Raw genomic sequence first — 21,543 nt, forward strand, 5'->3', positions numbered from 1 at the left:
TCAGTGTGATTGGCTCAACTTGAAGCCCTTGTAACTTTTAAAATATAGGGTTTCTGCCCTAAGTGACCACAACAAGTTTGTAGACCAATCAAAGGAGAACAATTTTGCTGAAGAGAGCAAACCCTGTTCTTGTGAGAAATTTGGAGATAATCTTGCCTAAAGTTGGACTGTCAGGATGAATAAGTCTGAAAATCAGACTAACAGATTGATGCCATCAACTTCAAGCTTAAATTCAAGCATGATCCAATGGGTTTTTGTGGCATCATCATATTACAAAGTTGTAGATGAAGTACTGCTCTACACTTTTGCTGCAGAGCTTGACTAGTGTTGTCGTTAGAAATTAAGAGAAAATAATGCTCCAAGTTTGGCTGACAGGCTGTCTGAATGAGTTGTAGCCATGGTACAGTAACTGATCGGATAGGATCGGCCGCAGCAAAGAAATCTTCACCGCCGGTGACCCTCGCCGTGATTCACGCCACCGCTGTAGAATTCGCGTCGCCGATGACCCGATATGATTGCCAGGTAAAAGCCACCCCCTGGGTTAACTTCGGTGACTCACCATGGCCGCCCTTCTGCTTTACGGCTGGAACAGATGTGCTCGCCGGTAACCGCCACCTCCCGGCCGTGCGCCGCGTGGCTTAGCCTTTCCACCGCGTCGCCGTGACTCCCTAGGGCTGTCCCATCGTCGCCAGGGAGGTTGCCACGCCGTTAGCTACGGATTCACCGCACCCGTGTTCTTCCTTATCTCCGGCCACCCGCACGGCCCGGCCAAATTCCGCGCCACCGATGAAGCTTCCTATAAATTGATGGCTCGGGCTACTGCGCTAAGTCATCCCAAAGCTATAGCACCCGCTCCCACCCTCGATTATCCACCAGCACGCGCGAATTTCTAGTTCTCCCCAATTCGGGTTCCCGCCACCGTGAACTAACCTCACCGCGACCAGCCTTCCCCAGGTCTGTTCATTCCCTTCCTGTTCCTGTTCTAGCATCCTTACATGTTGGTGATGCTCCCCGACCCCTTTAATTGAACCGAACCGCCAGGGATCGCCGGGAACATCTTCACCCATCCGCAACGCTCTCGGTTCACGCGGACAGAGCTTAATAGGTCGCCATTCGCGCAATTAGGTTGGGGGAAATGCTCGGGGTAGGTCTGATGTGATATCCGCCGCTCGGGAGCGCCGGTAATAGCCCCATTCGGCCGGTATGGATGCTCGCCGGAGCTCGGCCGTGCATGAACGCCGTCAGGGACCTCCCCCTGCGAAGGAACAGAAACCGGGGGTCTCTTTTGCAAGTTGTTTGTGACTGAGAAACACAGTAAATAAACCTGCTTCAATTTAACCAAAACTCCGAGGTCCTCTGTGCAAAGCCGCCAGCGCGGGCGCGCGCGCGGGCGCGCTTCTGCGCAGGGTTGGGCCGCTTGGGCCAGTTTGAGCCCAACACTATTGAGTATTTTCCTTTTTCTTTTTCAGAAAAACTTTAGAAATATGTAGAAAAATGGTAAAATTGTGAAACTAATTTTCCTAGCCTTCTTATTTTTCCTAGAATTTAATAAAAATAGTTTCATGATTTTTAGGGTAAATTAGGAATTTTAAGGTATTTAAAATAGTTTAAGGTAGTAGTTCTGGATTTTTAAAAGATAAATGGTAATCCCAAAAATGCTCAAAATTTTTATATGAGTTCCTCATATTATTTAGAAGCCTTGTGTAGAATTTGGGTTGATTTGGACCTTGTGTGATCACCAAACCCCAAAACACCCCCCCTGTCCTGTGAACTCCTTTGCTGACTCCGGAAACCCTAAGTTCTCGGAGTTCCGTGAAGGAATTGTATTCAAGACTTAGATAATAAGTTTATATTATCTTTGCACCCTCATGAGCATTACATGGCATTCATTCTTATACACATATGTATGGTTATGATTAGAACACGAAGAAGAAGTGGAAGCCACTGAAGAGCAAGTACCACCACCTTTGGAAACACAGGCTGAGAACTTTTTCTACTTCGATATTTGTGGATCTGAGCTTGACTCACCCATAAACAAAGGCAAGCCCCGGTGCATTCGCCACCCCCTTGTGTTTTAAAAAATTTTCTCACTTGCTTGATGCACTAGGTGATAGGTGTTGATTGCTAAAACAATTCCTGCATTACCTTCCTTGGAATTTGATTACCTTCCTTGAAATCACTGTTTTACAAAAGATTTTTGATGCTTAGTCTTGCTTTAGAGAAACAAAATGATTTGTTTTTACAAAAGATGATGTGGCAAAAGTGGGTGGGATGTTTTCGAAAATAAAAACTTGATGGTGAATCCATCACGGCCGTGATGGGTTCAACATCGGAAAAGATGTACCTCTGCCAGGTACCAACCTTTGGGGTTAAATAATTAAGCTGAGACCGGGCGGGTGACTTGCACGAGAAAGAGAGTCTCGGTGTAGTGTCTCCGTCTGAGTCGATTAAGGGCCGTCTCGATGTAAGCCTGCTGACCGAGGACCCTTTAACTGGTCACATGCCTCGTCATGGGTAAGCTTTGCCTCGGGTGGACTAAGGCCAGAATAAGATAACACGAAATGGGCGTGGAGCGGTGGCGAGAGTAGCGTGTACCCTCCGTGGCAAGAGGCTGGACGGTGGTGTATCTGTGCTCTCGGTTTGCGTGAACCTGATCTGGTCTTAAGAAACTCGGTGGCGGGTTGACATATGCAAGGGTTAAGTGCTACATATGTCGTGTGATCGGAGATCCTCAGCTGAGTATAATCGATTCGGATCGCCGTACCTCCGCGGTTATGGAGACTTGGCCACTGACTTACACGTAGCAATCCAGTGAAGATGAAGGGTTGATAAGAAATTGGCTAGTGCAGGTCAAGTGATTGAACTAGGGTAGAAGAACTCTAGCTGCAGGTAATTTTACTTAACCTGACAATAAAATTGGATTTTAAGGATCCACTTTAGTAAGCAATTCTGCAAACAGAGTCTTTGATTGTTGAAAAGCCTTACCTTGACTCCCATATAACCAGCATACCCTTGAGAGTCTTTTCCTTAGTCGGGTAAGACTTGCTGAGTAATCCCATACTCAGGGTTTATTCCCCCGTTGTTTTTAGGTGAGGAGACAACAAACTTTTGTTGTTTCTGTACCAAGGTGGTGAAAAGTGAAGATAATCAAGAATGAAGCTGCCGGAGGACCGGGTCCTCCTTAAAAACTTTTATGTAAAGAACTTATTGGGAGGAGCTTTTACCTCCCAGGTATTGTAATATTACTTTTCTGCACTCGCTTATACTCTGGTCTGTATTATATGACTTACTCCTACTTTATAAATAAATGTAAGTTTATGTAATCACTTCCGCATTTCCGCATCTCCGATGAACATATTGTCTGCCTGACGGGTGAAACGTTCCTGGAAAGGTAAGGATAAAGATACCGAACTTGTCAAGTGATTCAGGAACATCTACAGGGTTGTTTGATGTCTGATGGACAAGGACAACTGTAGGTGGGCCTAATGACTTGGGAGGTTCCGTCACAGTGATAATTCAGCCAAGACATCTATGTCTGGCCTGTACCCTTGGAAATTCAATAAGAACTTGTCACGAAGGCTTTTCCATGACTCGATTGATAGTGGCGGTAGCCTGGTATACCAGGTCAGGGTTGGGCCTTTGAGCGCGATGATGAAAGATTTGGCCATGGTGGCATCGTCCCCTCTGGAGGATGCAACGATGACTTGGTAGCTCATGATGTACTGGGCTAGGTCTGTGTTGTCGTTGTACTTGGGTAAGTGTCGGCTTTGAAATTGATAGGCCAAGGTGAGGCCTTGAGCTACGGTGCGAGCGGGCTTCGCTCGTCGAGGTAATTAACCCCCTGGAAGGCAATTGGAGTGATGAGGGGGCCACACTGCAGGTGGTATGGGCCTTCGCCTTGGATATCTTTTTGGAAGGCGGCTGGAATGATGAGGGGGCCATGTTCCAGGTGGTATAGGCCTTCGCCTTGGATGTTTGCGATTTGTTGTTCTAGCTTCCGAGCCTTTTGTTCCTCGTCCAGTATCATTTGCCGAATTTTGGCTTGCATGGTCACGCGCTGGTGCTTGGCTTCGAGTATTGCTTTTTGTTTTTGTAGGTGATTGTTCTTGATACACAGGGCTCGCAGCTTTAACTGACTTTTGGCCGAGATGCCTATGATCTCGCCATCTTCGACGGTGTCTTTGCCTTCTGGATGAGCGAAGCCTGGCGGGGGTGCTTGCGGTGCCCCCTCAGAACTGCAGGTGCGCGCGGTGCCCTCTGGCGTAGGCTGGTTGTCCTGGCATTGCCTTTTGCTGTTGACGGCATCGTCGTCGAAGGCCTCCTGAGGGATGTCTTCTGCAATGGGAGCCTTGCCTTTTGTCTCAACCAGGAGTGCCGCCTTCGCTGCGTCGTCGATGGAAACAGCGGCCTTTGAATTCGCTCTCTTGGGGGCCATCGCAGGAATGCTGGAACTTGCAAACCCACAGTCAAGCAAGCTCAAATGGTGGGAGGGTGAAAAATGGTTTGACACAAGTAGCCGCAGTATATTAGGGCAACAATGTTTTTCTCAGTCCCTCACAATGGCACAGTACGGAGGTATTTATAGGTAACTGAGGGTCTGCCCTACCTTGCTAAAGACAATTAGACCCTCAGTTACCTAGTTTATGCCCGGAATATTCCCCCTGGGGGTTATGGCGGGTCATTATAGCGTAATCAACTACATACATGGGCTAACCCTCTATTAGCCCTGGGTGGGACCCTGCATATGGGCCCCCCTTTACAATATGGAGGACTGCGACGTATGGCCTTCGTGGTCTTGATTGTCCGATCTCCGAAGTCTTCAATGGCCTTCTCCTCGGTTAGCCGGGGCAAAGATAATGTCGGAGTCTTCACGCGGGCGTCGTCCTTAGGCACTTCGCTTGTGTGGTTCGACCTTCAGGGCCTTTGTGGTCTTCGATCTTGAATACGCGGGTGTGGGGAGCTCAAGCGAGGGGGACGTGTTCGCCTTAGTCCCAACACTTGGTTAGATGCATTCTCTCTTAAAGAGAAATAGGAGAATTCAATGAACATCTTGATCAAGGCATATGAAATTTGCAATAATCAGCTTATGCCTGGTATTCTCAAAATAAAAAATGCTTAGAATACTTACAACCACACCATTGATTAATTTGAAGATCTTACTGTCTAAGTAGGTGTTGTTGTTCTTGACGTCTTCTTTTTCATTGGAGTGTCCTCCCTTTATAGTTGTCCCTTTTTCCTTTCAAACTTATTGAAAATACTCGAAGAAGAGATATTAGCGGCACAGGGAGTATATGATAAATGATGATTTCTTTAGATAAGAGATACAGACAAATCATCATCCACAAGTCACATAGACAAGAAGTAAAATTCTTAATATTAGTGCATAGTGTCAGAAAAGAGGAGTATGCACCTTTTAACTTTTATAATCAATCATAGGAAATTTACTTCTTCATATTGATGTTTCTTCAGACAGAATTGGTTAACATAACTTAGAAGCATATCAATATGAGAACAGATATAGCAAATGCATGAGTTAGATTCTAATGGACTAGTGCACATATGTAAGCAAGATTGTATGCACTTTTAGCCGATTTAAGTCGACTAAGGAATCTAATCTTCACATTGGTAGTTTATGATAGTGTAACACCTCTGGTATTACGATAACTAAAAATTTTGCATGTCATTGTCTGCACTTGGATTAACTGCTTGATACACCTAGAATGCATTCACTAGGTCAAAAAATTTCAATGAATATGGTGTTGTGTATTAGAGTATAGGGCTCAGATTAAGAACTTTGCTTAAGACATGGGAAGAGAAGTCGTCTCTTGAGAAAGTAATAAGTTGGCTTGGAATGTAAAGTATTAAAGGTAAGACTTAGGACCTAGAGCAACTTTGCTTTCAAAGGTGGGTTAAGTGTAAGAATTAATTGAGGAACTAGATTAACCTTAAAAACCTTAAGTGAGATTTCAAAACCTTGCTTGGAATTGTGGATAAACAAAACAACTCCTAAACCAAGAACACTTTGGACATGAGCTTCATATACTAGAGTTGGATTGGAGATTAAGGAGTCACTTGTCTTTTAGGAGTATGGATTGAGTTGGTAAATCAATAGATGAGGAGTCACATTTGAAACCCTAAACTAGCCCAAAAGTGTAATTTAAAATCTAGAAAGGACTGGTTAAAAGTTCATATACCAAAGTTGTAGAGCTTGGAAAAGTGAATAACTTTCTTATTTGAAGATTCCCAAGTTGTGTGGAAGATTTTGGAGTTAAGTACAAAAATTCAGTTTTGGGTTCATTTTGGAATTGCTTAATATAATATAAACTAGTCAAATTTGAACCCTTGTAACTTCTGATCTAAAACCATTTAGAAGATGGTCATTATAACAAAGTTATAGGGCCACATGAGGAGTATAAGTTTGGTTGAGTCACCTAGCCCTAAAGCTATTTGGAACATGGAGAAAAACTAATCCAAAGTAGAGCTAACAGAGTTTCTGGATTTCAGACTTGGTAGAATTCAGAGTCTGAATTTCAGCAATTGGAGCAAACTTTGAGCTATTGTAGTTTGGAATCCAACAGGTTTTGGTTAATGACCACTATAAAAAACTTGTAGAATACGTATAAGAGAACAACTGTTATTAAGTGTCACAGCCCTGGAACTATATACAACTAGGAGAAAAAGGTGATCCAAAGTGAGGCTGTCAGACTTTTGAATTTCAGATTGTGAACAGTGTCTGAAATCAGATTTCTGTGTTTTGATAGCTGTTTTAGAGCCTGTTTGTGGCTGATCAAAAGGTTTTGGGCTGTGATGTTTATGAAGGAAGTAAAGACCATATGATAGTGAACAAATCTACTAAAGTGGCTTTGACTCGATTCCACACAGAAAATGGAGAAAAACTTATTCAAAGTTGGACTGGCAGACAGTGTTTCAACTGAACTTAGTTCAGTTTTGAGAACTGAAATTGCAGCTGGATGCCTAGTTTAGAGATCATTTATGATTAATTCAGTTGGTTTTACACTAAGGTTTCCATAGTTAAGTTAGAGACCATAGTAAATAGAACAGGTCTCCTTAAATAAGTATAGCTTGGTGCTACAAAAAAAAAGGAGTAACAGCTGCTAAAAGTGGTACTGTGTTAGGTGGCTGAAACTGAATTATATTCAGTTATTGAAAACTGAATTTCAGTGAAAGGTGCTGAGTTTGGAGCCCATTTGTGACTGATTTATGTTGATTTAGACTAAGGGTTCCATAGCAAAGTTGTAGACCATAGTAAAGTGAACAAGTTTGCTAAAGTGAGATGGACCTGGTTTCACATAAAAAGTGGAGTAAAGTGTGCTCAAAGTTGGTTTATCAGGTGTTGGGATTCAGACAGTATAAAACCTAAGTCTGAATATGTGTGTTTTTACCCAACTTTGGGGCCTTGGGGTAACAAATCCAAAGAGATTTGGGTTAAGAGTCTGTATCAAAATTAGAGACCAGTTGTAGATGAACATGTTTTGTGCAAAGAGTGGGCTTGCTACTGTATGGAATTTAGAGAATAGCCTGCTACAAAATCCTTTGTCAGACTTATTGGGGGCTGTTTCAGTGCACTGAAAATCTGTTTCAGGGTTGTGTTTAATTAACTTTAGAGCTCTCTAGAAATTGATCCATGGGGTTGTGAGCTATACTGTATATAAAAAGTGGAAGACCTTATGTTGGTGTATATGTTTTGTGTGGTGAGAGTGGTTTGGTGCTACATGACAAAGGGAGTAAAATACCCCCAAATTTCCTCTGTCAGTGAGAATGAAGGATGGGGAGGTGTGTTGGCTCAGTTCAGTAACTGAAACTAGTTTCTATGTTTTCTGTCAGGAATTGGGGATCTTTTGTACCTAATCTAAGGAGTTTTAAGCTAAAGTCCCTATAACCAAATGAAAGTCCATAGAGTAGTGAACAAATTCTCTTAGGAAGGTGGGACTTGGTGCGGTACAAAACTGGGAGTAAGTTGTGTCAGAAAGTTCCCTGTCAAGTTGAGGTTGTGCTGTTCAGTAACTGAAAATTGGAGGTTTCAGTGATCTTTTGCTGTGTTTGGGGCACCATAACTTTTGATCCAGGGTCATTTGGCCTTGGGTTTTTCCAACAAGCTTGTGGAGCTATGTTGGATGAACAAATTCCTTGAGGTGAGGAAGACTTGATGATACACAGAACTGGGAGAATAGGTGTCCATAATGTTCTCTGCAGCTGTGCTGTATTTTGTGACTGAAACAGAATGTAGTGAGATTTGGCTAACTTTGGATCACCGCAACCTTTGTTCTATATGATTTCAGCCATGAGTTTCTATGCAAACCAGGTAGAGATATCCATGGAGAATAACTTTTGTGAAGGGATAGTGGTATGTTACTAAAAGAAATTGGGCGATCAATGCAGCTAAACAAGGAAATGTGCAAGGGGGCAGTGTTGACTGATTCATTAAATTCAGAGGACTGAAACTGTGTTTCAGTGATGTGTGGCCAACTTCAGAGCCACATAACTTGTGATCTACATATTTTGGGTCCTGTATTTTTATAGTAAACCTGAAGAGCCATGGTTGGGGAACAAATTTGTTCATGAATGCTTGAGCTATCCTTGTTTGGAATAGAGAGAAAAAGGTGTTCGAACTATGTCTATCAGGCATGGAAATGCAAACCTGAATCAGTCACTGTGGATTTGGTTCAGTATTTTTCTCCTGACTTTGGAGCTGTTTAGTGTCTGATCTAAGGATTATAAGGCTTAAGTCTGTATGGAAGATTGATAGTGAGTTAGTTGGTGAACAAGGTTCCTTAAGGTCGGTTCCCCTGTTGTTGCTTGGAGCTGGGAAAAATAAAGGGGTGAAGCTGTGAACTCAGTCAAACAGCAGCAGTTCAGTGTACTCCAAAAATATCTGAAGGAGATCTTTTTATCCCTGCTGGCTGCACTAGCGTGTAGAAATGAAGATAAGGTTGTAGTGAATAGTTGAAGGTCCTAGAGGTCTCACTCCCCACTAAAATATCCAATTTGGACTGCATGGGGGGGGGGGGGGGGGGCAGTGGGCAGTAGAAATCTTATCTATTTTGTCTACTACCTACAGATTTGGACAAAGTGATATTTATGTGTGGGAGCTGAGCCAACAAGGTGTAGTGCTTGTATGCCACGTTTTTGAACCTTTAGTGTGCTGGCACTCTAGGAATCCTCCTTCATCAAGCGTGGATGAGCTCCACTGCACCTGCCCCTATATTCATTGCCTTGGACTGTACTCAGTTTAGCTTCCCTCCCCTGCCCTCATGCTCTAGCCAAAGTTGCAGCTGGTACGTGGTAGTTCATGTATCCATGCTGGTAGTAGCTCTTCTCCTCAGCCACCAGTGCAGTTTACCCTTGTTCATCACAGCCAACTCCTGTGTTTGGTGACCACAACAGCAATCCTTCAACCTCACCATGGCCAGGGTTCGTGGAGATTGTCTCGGTATTGTTGTGCCCGTTCCTTGTTCCTCACAGGTCAGTGAAGCTCCTAAAGTTGGTATTCCTAACTCTACTATTGTGTGTTGCATAGAACGAGGTTGCGCCGTCACAGCTTGGCGCCGTGGACAGCTTCCCCGCCGACGCATCAACCCATGTAGTCTCTGGTTGTTTTCACGCGAGCAATGTGATCTTGTTAGGTCGCTGAAGCTCTCCGTGTTCATAGGTAGAGCTCTATCGTGCGGAGACCGCGGGATCGGGCTCGCCGGACCCAAGGTTCCGCCGCCACGAGGCGATATTGGTCTCTTCGATCCGATTAACCAAGGGGAAGTGATGGGGTCGGTTTGGGTGACGGGTAGTTATGCTCGTTCTCGTCGAGACGATCGCCTCCGGCGGCTCTGCACGGTATTTGGCCGGCGTTCGTCGGAGTGGGGTCGTGGCCAAGACGTTGTAAATGAGCTGAAGCCGAGGGACCCGAGCGTCGTTGTCAGTCACACACACCAATAGTGGTTGGGCTTCGGATTGGTTTAATTAGAACGTGGGGTTCTTTTTGCAAAATAGCAAGTGCGGGCACGCAAGCGTGGGTCGACTGTGCGCAGGGTATTTGGGCTGGCTGAGTTTGTTTGGGTCCAACACTGTTACCAGTTTTGTTTTTTCTTTTATCAGCAAACTTGTAAATGGTGCAAAAAATTGTAGGAAAATACACAAATAGTGGGACAAATTTTATTGGGAGTCAAATATCAGAAGTTCTCTGGTAAAGTTGGTTTTAGGATTTTTAGATCAGTTAGCAAAAATTAAGTGAATTTAAGGTGCTCGTGGAAGGCCTATTTGAATTTTATAAATAAGAGGATAAGACCAAAAATTGTAGAACTTTTTGGAGAGACTTGTTATCAGAATATGAACTCTTGGGCAAAGTTTAGAACAATTTGGATATGATTTGCTTAGCGAAATAATAGTTGCCCAAAAAGGAAAAGGATTTCACGTATGAGATGAGGACACCTAGTAGTTAAGTGAAGCGATGAAGTTGCTTAAGAAGTTTTAAGCTTTTGGATGAGATCTAAGATGGATTAGTTCTCTGGTTTGCCTCAGTAAATCCGATTTGGCCACTATTAGTAAGTGTTGGTGGTGTAGAACCATGTGTATACTTGTCATGTGTTTTAGTTTGTGGTATTTATGTTCCCCAACTCTCCTTGTGCGAGTTTGCATTTCATGTCATTACATAAACATACATGTATTTGTAATTGACTTGTAGAACACCTAGAAGTGGTGTTTGAAGGAGGAGTCTACTCCAGTGGCTACTGATCAGTTGGAGGAGCCATCTAACCGGGTATTGGGTGGAAAGGTCTTTAGCCTCTTCTCTGCAACAAAGGCAAGCCCCTATGCATGCAACCCCTTCCTTGTGTTTTTAAATGATTTTTACACACTTTAAGTCTAGTGAAATGTGCATTAGGTTTATAGGAGTTTCTTGGAAACCCTTTGATGCATTGGCTACCTTGAAATCCATTCTTTTTATAGATACTTCTGGTGAAGTATCAAATATTGTTTACAAAAATTGCTTAGCCCTGTCTAGAGGTAAATCTTGTGGATAGAGTTTGTCCTTTGCAATAATGCCTAGCTCAGGGGTTATCATGAGGAAGGATGACTTCTGCCTGCAAGAATATTTTCATTGGGAGCATGGTGGGATCTTACTGCAAAGTTCCTTATAATGCTCTTTTCATCCTAAGGAACACAAACAATACTAAGAGTGGAAGTACTTAACTCGAGACTTGGGCTAGGAACAGGTGATGCTCCACCCAGGTTAAATAAGGATTGGATGCGTATGTAGGCCTGTATGATCAAGGACTATCTTAACTGGTCACATGCGCTGGATATGGGACAGGGTAAGCTTGAACCTGGCTATTCCATACATGAAAAGACAATCGCGCACTGGGAGTGGAGAGATGGCGAGAGTGACACATACCCTCCTGGCAAAGGACCGCCTAAAAGGGGTGGTGTGCTCTCGGGTGGCGCGGACCTGTTCATGCAGTGGAGGATCCATGGGAATGGTAGACATATGCAAGAGTTACGAGAAACAAATGTCATGTGGTTAGAGATCCTCAGCTGAGTAAATCGATTCGAATCGCCGTAATATCCCCGGACAGTGGAGACTTGATCTCTGACCTACAACCAAGGTCAGGATGTAAACATTATGAATAAAAATAATGTTGTATTGATGAGATGGTGAAATTAGACTAGATGCAACTAGAGTCTATTAATATTTAATTCGGCGTTAAAATATTGAAAGTAAGGACTCACTTTAGTAAGCTATTTCTGCAAAAGTATCTAAGTTGATTTTTGCTCAAGCCTTTCCTTGATTCCTATTTAACCAGCATATCCTTGAGAGTCTTTTTCCTTAGTCGGGTAAGACTTGCAAAAGTACACTCCGTACTCAGGGTTTTCGGACCCATGTTGTTGTAGGTGATGAGGAGTACTCTAAGTGTTCCTGTGGCTGGAGGGCGTTTCCAGTTCTGGAGGAAGATTAGCTAGGCTTGTGTATAAGCTTTGGAGGGTTCCTACCTTCTTGCTATTGTAATAAGTTATGCACTTTGAGTATATCAGGACTTGTAATAAATGTAACTCTTCCTATGTAATAAACTTCCGTTTTAGAAATGAAAATAATGTTTTATAAAGTATTCCGCTCTTATCTCCGAAGTGTGTGTGTATCGAATGTCATTACTGTAATATGCATGTATGGTGGGAGATCCTTGGGATGATGAGTTCAAGTTATTGAACTCGTGATAGTCTTGTTAAGTTACATGGTACACGTGCATAGCCATCTGAGGCCATCAAGGAAAGGATTGGTGCATGTGGGCCCGATAACTTGGGAGGGCTGTCACAGCGTGATATCGGAGCGATGCCCCATTATCATGGATATTAAAGTAATCCTTTGATAGACTTCAAAAGGATTTTGAGTCCAAATTATTTTGGAAAAACTTAAGAATGAATAAGCAAATCCTGATAGTCGAAGTGCAAATAGTATATGGGTAAGTTAAGGACTATAAGGTGGCTTAGTTTAGGATGCTAACCACTAACCCGCAACTATAATGCAATTTTCTGCAGGTACACTAACTAAACCCTAGGAAAGTGCGACTAGTATTCCATGACGGAGTGAGTAGGTATGCCACCGCCATAGAACGTGAAAGCCACTATATGTTGGCAAGAATTGCGAGGACGAATTGGACGAGCATGCATCATGACATACAATTTTAAGTTAAGCCTCCTATGTAGTAGCTTAGTACATGTTTTATCCATCATATTCATGCTACCTATCTTTGTTTTTCTATACTACCTTTTCCTATTCGTGAAGCCTTGAAACCCAGTTCATTTGGTGGACCTGTAGTTTATAAGGTACAGTTGCCAAAGAATTTTTCAACAGTGCACAACATGTTCTACATGTCCCAGTTAAAGAAATGTCTTCGAGTCCCCAAGCATGTTATTGAGATTTCAGATGTTAACCTTGGACCAGATTTAACCTACTTGGAATATCCCATAAAGGTGTTGGATCTAAAGGATCGGGTCACTTGAAGAAAAACTATCAAGTTTTACTAGATATAGTGGAACCAACACCCGGAAGATAAACCATATGGGAATCAAAGGAGTATTTAGAAAAACATTTTCCTGAGTTCTTAGTTTCTTCTAAGCCCTAGGTTTTATGTAGTTGTTTTTTATGTGAACCAACAAGGGTACACCCCTGTCTTGTAGGAGTAATGGGGAAAGAAACTGGTGACGCGTTTCCTTTTCCATTATCTAGCCTAGAGTTTTAATCTTGGGACGAGACTTCTTTTTAGGGGGAAAGACTGTAACACCCCTGGTGTTACGATAACTAAAAGCAGTGTGGCTCCCATTCACTGCTCTCCGGTAGACATGGAAATGGTAACCCAGATTTTTCCTTGCAAAGTTGAAACACTTCCTCTTAAATATCTCGGGCTGCCTCTTTCCCTCAGGAAGCTAAGCAAGGAGCAGCTGCAACCGCTAATCGATAGGCTTGCTGACCTCTTACCTAATTGGAAGGCCGACCTGATGACTCGAGCTGGCAGAGCCATCCAGGTGCAACATGTGCTCACGGCAACAGTTATATACCACGCCATGGCATTGGATTTACCTAAGTGGGCTATCAAAGCCATTGACAAGATTAGACGTGGCTTTCTTTGGAAAGGACGTAAGGATGTGCTCGGTGGCCACTGCTTAGTCGCTTGGGGCAAAGTGACACGCCCAAAGGAGCTTGGTGGGCTTGGCATCTCAGATTTACAAAAGCTGAATTGGGCCCTTCGGGTTAGATGGCTGTGGTTGGAAAAAACGGATCCCTCGAAGTCTTGGGCTGATTTACCTCTCCAGAGTTCCAGCATTCTGAAATCTATCCTCTCTACAGCTTTGATTACAGAAATTGGTGATGGTCGTAACACCTTATTTTGGAGGGACAGATGGTTGATGGGGTTGAGGATTGAGGATCTAACTCCTCATATTTTTGCCATCGTCCCGACCAGGATTACCAATAGGAGAACGGTGGCTGAGGGTATCGTGGAGATGGCTTGGATTCGGGACCTGAGAGGCACCATCACTTGGGATATCCTCTCGGATTTTTTAACTCTTAGTGAAGTCATTGCAGATTACTCCATTAATGTTGGAGTGCCAGACAAGCATATCTGGAAATTCTCCCCGACAGGCCAATACTCTTCAAAGTCGGCTTATGATATGTTATTTCTTGGTTCCACTTCCTTGAGAGCATATGAGCGCATTTGGGAATCTTGGGCACCTTCAAAGTGCAGTTTCTTCCTTTGGCTTGTCATGCACAACAGATGCTGGACCGCAGACCGTCTTGCTAGAAGGGGGCTGCCCCACCCCAGTGTGTGCCCCCTTTGCGACCAAGAAGAGGAAACAATACAACATCTTCTCATCTCTTGCGTCTTTGCACGACAGTTCTGGTATTCCTTGTTAAGCAGGTCTGGGTTGCCTAACCTTTCACCAGATAATGCTAGTTGCAGCCTTGATGACTGGTGGAGCAGAGCTGTGGAGAAGATTCCCCGTGACCTCCAATCCGGCTTCAATTCTCTAGTTATTCTTGGCGCTTGGTGCCTATGGCGTCATCGCAACGACTGCGTGTTTAATGGGAGATCGCCAAGTCTGGCGAGTGCTCTCACCCTCGCTGGCGATGAGCTCAGGATGTGGTGTAGTGCCGGGGCAAAAGGGCTGAACCTGCTTTCAACTCTTATGTTTATGCTTGACCCAGGGGGATAGACTAGTGGCTTGTTCAGAGTGGTTGTGTGTGGTTTCTGTGTTGCGTCTTGTGTCTTGTTGTGTCATGTGTGTGTGTGTCGTGTCAGGTGTGTGTCGGGTGTGGTGTGTTGTACCTTCTTCTATCTATTAATGGAATGATACGCAGATCTCCTGCGTGTTCGAGAAAACGATAACTAAAAATTTTGCATGTCATCGTCTGCACTTGCATTAACTGCTTGATACACCTAGAATGCATTCACTAGGTCAAAAAATTTCAATGAATATGGTGTTGTGTATTAGAGTATAGGGCTCAGATTAAGAACTTTGCTTAAGACATGGGAAGAGAAGTCGTCTCTTGAGCAAGTAATAAGTTGGCTTGGAATTTAAAGTATTAAAGGTAAGTCTTAGGACCAAGAGCAACTTTGCTTTCAAAGGTGGGTTAAGTGGAAGAATTAATTGAGGAACTAGATTAACCTTAAAAACCTTAAGTGAGATTTCAAAACCTTGCTTGGAATTGTGGATAAACAAAACAACTCCTAAACCAAGAACACTTTGGACATGAGCTTCATATACTAGAGTTGGATTTGAGATTAAGGAGTCACTTGTCTTTTAGGAGTATGGATTGAGTTCGTAAATCAATAGATGAGGAGTTACATTTGAAACCCTAAACTAGCGCAAAAGTGTAATTTAAAATTTAGAAAGGACTGGTTAAAAGTTCATATACCAAAGTTGTAGAGCTTGGAAAAGTGAATAACTTTATTATTTGAAGATTCCCAAGTTGTCTGGAAGATTTTGGAGTTAAGTACAAAATTCAGTTTTGGGTTCATTTTGAAATTGCTTAAAATAATATAAACTAGTCAAATTTGAACCCTTGTAACTTCTAATATAAAACCATTTAGAAGATGGTCATTATAACAAAGTTATAGGGCCACATGAGGAGTATAAGTTTGGTTGAGTCACCTAGCCCTAAAGCTATTTGGAACATGGAGAAAAACTAATCCAAAGTAGAGCTAACAGAGTTTCTGGATTTCAGACTTGGTAGAATTCAGAGTCTGAATTTCAGCAATTGGAACAAATTTTGAGCTATTGTAGTTTGGAATGCAAGAGGTTTTGGTTAATGACCACTATAGCAAACTTGTAGAATAAGTATAAGAGAACAACTGTTATTAAGTGTCACAGCCCTGGAACTATATACAACTAGGAGAAAAAGATGATCCAAAGTGAGGCTGTCAGACTTTTGAATTTCAAATTGTGAACAGTGTCTGAAATCAGATTTCTGTCTTTTGATAGCTGTTTCAGAGCCTGTTTGTGGCTGATCTAGAAGTTTTGGTCTGTGATGTTTATGAAGGAAGTAAATACCATATGATAGTGAACAAATCTAATAAAGTGGCTTTGACTTGATTCCACACAGAAAATGGAGAAAAACTTGTTCAAAGTTGGACTGGCAGACAGTGTTTCAACTGAACTTAGTTCAGTTGAGAACTGAAATTGCAGCAGGATGCCTAGTTTAGAGATCATTTGTGATTAATTCAGGTGGTTTTAGACTAAGGTTTCCATAGTTAAGTAAGAGACCATAGTAAATAGAACAAGTCTCCTTAAATAAGTATAGCTTGGTGCTACAAAAAAAAGGAGTAACGGCTGCTTAATGTGGTACTGTGTTAGGTGGCTGAAACTGAATTATATTCAGTTATTGAAAACGGAATTTCAGTGAAAGGTGCTGAGTTTGGATCCCATTTGTGACTGATTTGTGTTGATTTAGACTAAGGGTTCCATAGCAAAGTTGTAGACCATAGTAAAGTGAACAAGTTTGCAAAAGTAAGATGGACCTGGTTTCACATAAAAAGTGGAGTAAAGTGTGCTCAAAGTTGGTTTATCAGGTGTTGGGATTCAGACAGTATAAAACCAAAGTCTGAATATGTGTGTTTTTACCCAACTTTGGGGCCTTGGCGTAATAAATCCAAAGAGATTTGGGTTAAGAGTCTGTATCAAAATTAGAGACCAGTTGTAGATAAACATGTTTTGTGCAAAGAGTGGGCTTGCTACTGTATGGAATTTAGAGAATAGCCTGCTACAAAATCCTCTGTCAGACTTATTGGGGGTTGTTTCAGTGCACTGAAAATCTGTTTTAGGGTTGTGTTTAATTAACTTTAGAGCTCTCTAGGAATTGATCCATGGGGTTGTGAGCTATACTCTATATAAAAAGTGGAATACCTTATGTTGGTGTATATGTTTTGTGTGGTGAGAGTGGCTTGGTGCTACATGAAAAAGGGAGTAAAATACCCCCAATATTCCTCTGTCAGTGAGAATGAAGGATGGGGAGGTGTGTTGGCTCAGTTCAGTAACTGAAACTAGTTTCTATGTTTTCTGTCAGGAATTGGGGATATTTTGTACCTAATCTAAGGAGTTTTAAGCTAAAGTCCCTATAACCAAATGAAGTCCATAGAGTAGTGAACAAATTCTCTTAGGAAGGTGGGACTTGGTGCGGTACAAAACTGGGAGTAAGTTGTGTCAGAAAGTTCCCTGTCAAGTTGAGGTTGTGCTGTTCAGTAACTGAAAATTGGAGGTTTCAGTGATCTGTTGCTGTGTTTGGGGCACCATAACTTTTGATCCAGGGTCATTTGGCCTTGGGTTTTTGCAACAAGCTTGTGGAGCTATGTTGGATGAACAAATTCCTTGAGGTGAGGGAGACTTGGATACACAGAACTGGGAGAATAGGTGTCCATATTGTTCTCTGCAGTTGTGCTGTATTTTGTGACTGAAACAGAATGTAGTGAGATTTGGCTAAGTTTGGATCACCACAACCTTTGTTCTATATGATTTCAGCCATGAGTTTCTATGCAAAACAGGTAGAGATATCCATGGAGAATAACTTTTGTGAAGGGATAGTGGTATGTTACTAAAAGAAATTGGGCGATCAATGCAGCTAAACAAGGAAATGTGCAAGGGGGCAGTGTTGACTGATTCATTAAATTCAGAGGACTGAAACTGTGTTTCAGTGATGTGTGGCCAACTTCAGAGCCACATAACTTGTGATCTACATATTTTGGGTCCTGTATTTTTATAGTAAACCTGAAGAGCCATGGTTGGGGAACAAATTTGTTTAGGAATGCTTGAGCTATCCTTGTTTGGAATAGAGAGAAAAAGGTGTTCGAACTATGTCTATCAGGCATGGAAATGCAAACCTGAATCAGTCACTATGGATTTGGTTCAGTATTTTTCTCCTGACTTTGGAGCTGTTTAGTGTCAGATCTAAGGATTATAAGGCTTTAGTCTGTATGGAAGATTGATAGTGAGTTAGTTGGTGAACAAGGTTCCTTAAGGTCGGTTCCCCTGTTGTTGCTTGGAGCTGGGAAAAATAAAGGGGTGAAGCTGTGAACTCAGTCAAACAGCAGCAGTTCAGTGTACTCCAAAAATATCTGAAGGAGATCTTTTTATCCCTGCTGGCTGCACTAGCGTGTAGAAATGAAGATAAGGTTGTAGTGAATAGTTGAAGGTCCTAGAGCTCTCACTCCCCACTAAAATATCCAATTTGGACTGCATGGGGGGGGCAGTGGGCAGTAGAAATCTTATCTATTTTGTCTACTACCTACAGATTTGGACAAAGTGATATTTATGTGTGGGAGCTGAGCCAACAAGGTGTAGTGCTTGTATGCCACGTTTTTGAACCTTTAGTGTGCTGGCACTCTAGGAATCCTCCTTCATCAAGCGTGGATGAGCTCCACTGCACCTGCCCCTATATTCATTGCCTTGGGCTGTACTCAGTTTAGCTTCCCTCCCCTGCCCTCATGCTCTAGCCAAAGTTGCAGCTGGTACGTGGTAGTTCATGTATCCATGCTGGTAGTAGCTCTTCTCCTCAGCCACCAGTGCAGTTTACCCTTGTTCATCACAGCCAACTCCTGTGTTTGGTGACCACAATAGCAATCCTTTAACCTCACCATGGCCAGGGTTCGTGGAGATTGTCTCGGCATTGTTGTGCCCGTTCCTTGTTCCACACATGTCAGTGAAGCTTCTAAAGTTGGTATTCCTAACTCTACTATTGTGTGTTGAATAGAACGAGGTTGCGCCATCACAGCTTGGCGCCGTGGACAGCTTCCCCGCCGACCCATCAACCCATGTTGTCTCTGGTTGTTTTCACGCGAGCACTGTCATCTTGTTAGGTCGCTGAAGCTCTCCGTGTTCATAGTTAGAGCTCTATCGTGCGGAGACCGCGGGATCGGGCTCGCCGGACCCAAGGTTCCGCCGCCACCGTGGCCAGAGGCGATATTGGTCTCTTCGATCCGATTAACCAAGGGAAAGTGATGGGGTCGGTTTGGGTGACGGGTAGTTATGCTCGTTCTCGTCGAGACGATCGCCTCCGGCGGCTCTGCACGGTATTTGGCCGGCGTTAGTCGGAGTGGGGTCGTGGCCAAGAGGTTGTAAATGAGCTGAAGCCGAGGGACCCGAGCGTCGTTGTCAGTCACACAGACCAATATTGGTTGGGCTTCGGATTGGTTTAATTAGAACGTGGGGTTCTTTTTGCAAACTAGCAAGTGCGGGCACGCAAGCGTGGGCCGACTGTGCGCAGGGTATTTGGGCTGGCTGAGTTTGTTTGGGTCCAACACCGTTACCAGTTTTGTTTTTTTGTTTTATCAGCAAACATGTAAATGGTGCTAAAAATTGTAGGAAAATCCAAAAATAGTGGGACAAATTTTATTGGGTGTCAAAAATCAGAAGCTCTCTGGTAAAGTTGGTTTGAGGATTTTTAGAGACTTGTTATCAGAATATGTACTCTTGGGCAAAGTTTGGAACAATTTGGATATGATTTGCTTAGCGAAATAATAGTTGCCCAAAAAGGAAAAGGATTTCACCTATGAAATGAGGACACCTAGTAGTTAAGTGAAGCGATGAAGTTGCTTAAGAAGTTTTAAGATTTTGGATGAGATCTAAGATGGATTAGTTCTCTGGTTTGCCTCAGTAAATCCGATTTGGCCACTATTAGTAAGTGTTGGTGGTGTAGAACCATGTGTATACTTGTCATGTGTTTTAGTTTGTGGTATTTATGTTCCCCACGTCTACTTATGCGAGTTTGCATTTCATGTCATTACATAAACATACATGTATTTGTAATTGACTTGTAGAACACCTAGAAGAAGTGGTGTTTGAAGGAGGAGTCTACTCCAGTGGCTACTGATCAATTGGAGGAGCCATCTAACCGGGTATTGGGTGGAAAGGTCTTTAGCCTCTTCTCTGCAACAAAGGTTAACCCCGGTGCATGCAACCCCTTCCTTGTGCTTTTAAATGATTTTTACACACTTTAAGTCTAGCGAAATGTGCATTAGGTTTATAGGAGTTTCTTGGAAACCATTTGATGCATTGGCTACCTTGAAATCCATTCCTTTTATAGATACTTCTGGTGAAGTATCAAATATTGTTTACAAAAATTGCTTAGCCCTGCCTAGAGGTAAATCTTGCGGATAGAGTTTGTCCTTTGCACTAATGCCTAGCTCAGGGGTTATCCTAAAGAAGGATGACTTCTGCCTGCAAGAATATTTTCATTGGGAGCATGGTGGGATCTTACTGCAAAGTTCCCTATAATGCTCTTTTCATCCTAAGGAACACAAACAATCCTAAGGGTGGAAGTACTTAACTCGAGACTTGGGCTAGAAACAGGTGATGCTCCATCCAGGTTAAATAAGGATTAGATGCGTATGTAGGCCTGTATGATCAAGGACTATCTTAACTGGCCACATGCCCTGGATATGGGACAGGGTAAGCTTGAACCCGACTATTCCATATATGAAAAGACAATCGCGCACTAGGAGTGGAGAGATGGCGAGAGTGGCACGTACCCTCCTGGCAAAGGACCACCTAAAAGGGGTGGTGTGCTCTCGGGTGGCGCGGACCTGTTCATGCAGTGGAGGATTCGTGGGAATGGTAGACATATACAAGAGTTACGAGAAACATATGTCGTGTGGTTAGAGATCCTCAATTGAGTAAATCGATTCGAATCGTCGTTATATCCCCGGACAGTGGAGACTTGATCTCTGACCTGCAACCTAGGTTAGGATGTAAACATTATGAATAAAAATAATGTTGTATTGATGAGATGGTGAAATTAGACTAGATGCAACTAGAGTCTATTAATATTTAATTCGGCGTTAAAATATTGAAAGTAAGGACTCACTTTAGTAAGCTATTTCTGCAAAAGTAACTAAGTTGATTCTTGCTCAAGCCTTTCCTTGATTCCTATTTAACCAACATATCCTTGATTCTTTTTCCTTAGTCGGGTAAGACTTTCGCAAGTACACTCCATACTCAGGGTTTTCGAACCCATGTTGTTGTAGGTGATGAGGAGTACCCTAAGTGTTCCTGTGGCTGGAGGGCATTTCCAGTTCTGGAGGAAGATTAGCTAGGCTTGTGTATAAGCGTCGGAGGGTTCCTACCTTCTTGCTATTGTAATAATTTATGCACTTTGAGTATATCAGGACTTGTAATAAATGTAACTCTTCTTATGTAATAAACTTCAGTTTTAGAAATGAAAAGAATGTTTTATAAAGTATTTCGCTCTTATCTCCGAAGTGTGCGTGTATCGAATGTGATTACTGTAATATGCATGTATGGTGGGAAATCCTTGGGATGATGAGTTCAAGTTATTGAACTCGTGATAGTCTTGTTAAGTTACATGGAACACATGCATAGCCATCTGAGGCCATCAAGGCAAGGATTGGTGCATGTGGGCCCGATAACATGGGAGGGTTGTCGCAGATAGTTTAGAAGAAATACCAATTGATGGGAACTATCATTGATTGGATATTGATTAAGGAGATGAGTTCCCATACCTTTGCTTTTACCTTTCTTCCTTTAGGT

The 21,543-nt window shown here is 42.8% G+C and overlaps 1 long non-coding RNA gene across 2 annotated transcripts; it reads left to right on the plus strand.

The window, feature by feature from the left end:
* Positions 1–9,040: 9,040 nt before the first annotated feature.
* LOC103643102 (uncharacterized) lies at positions 9,041–21,235 on the plus strand. Of its 2 annotated transcripts, XR_004857235.1 has the most exons (4): positions 9,041–9,483; positions 11,902–18,693; positions 19,815–19,934; positions 21,021–21,235. It is a non-coding gene; the product is annotated as an uncharacterized lncRNA (long non-coding RNA). The 2 variants fall into 2 exon arrangements; XR_002268144.3 differs by lacking the exon at positions 11,902–18,693 and having other exon boundaries at positions 9,096–9,483.
* The last annotated feature ends 308 nt before the right edge of the window (positions 21,236–21,543 follow it).

The sequence above is a fragment of the Zea mays genome, chromosome 3, assembly GCF_902167145.1.
Source record: "Zea mays cultivar B73 chromosome 3, Zm-B73-REFERENCE-NAM-5.0, whole genome shotgun sequence".
NCBI classification, from domain to species: domain Eukaryota; kingdom Viridiplantae; phylum Streptophyta; class Magnoliopsida; order Poales; family Poaceae; genus Zea; species Zea mays.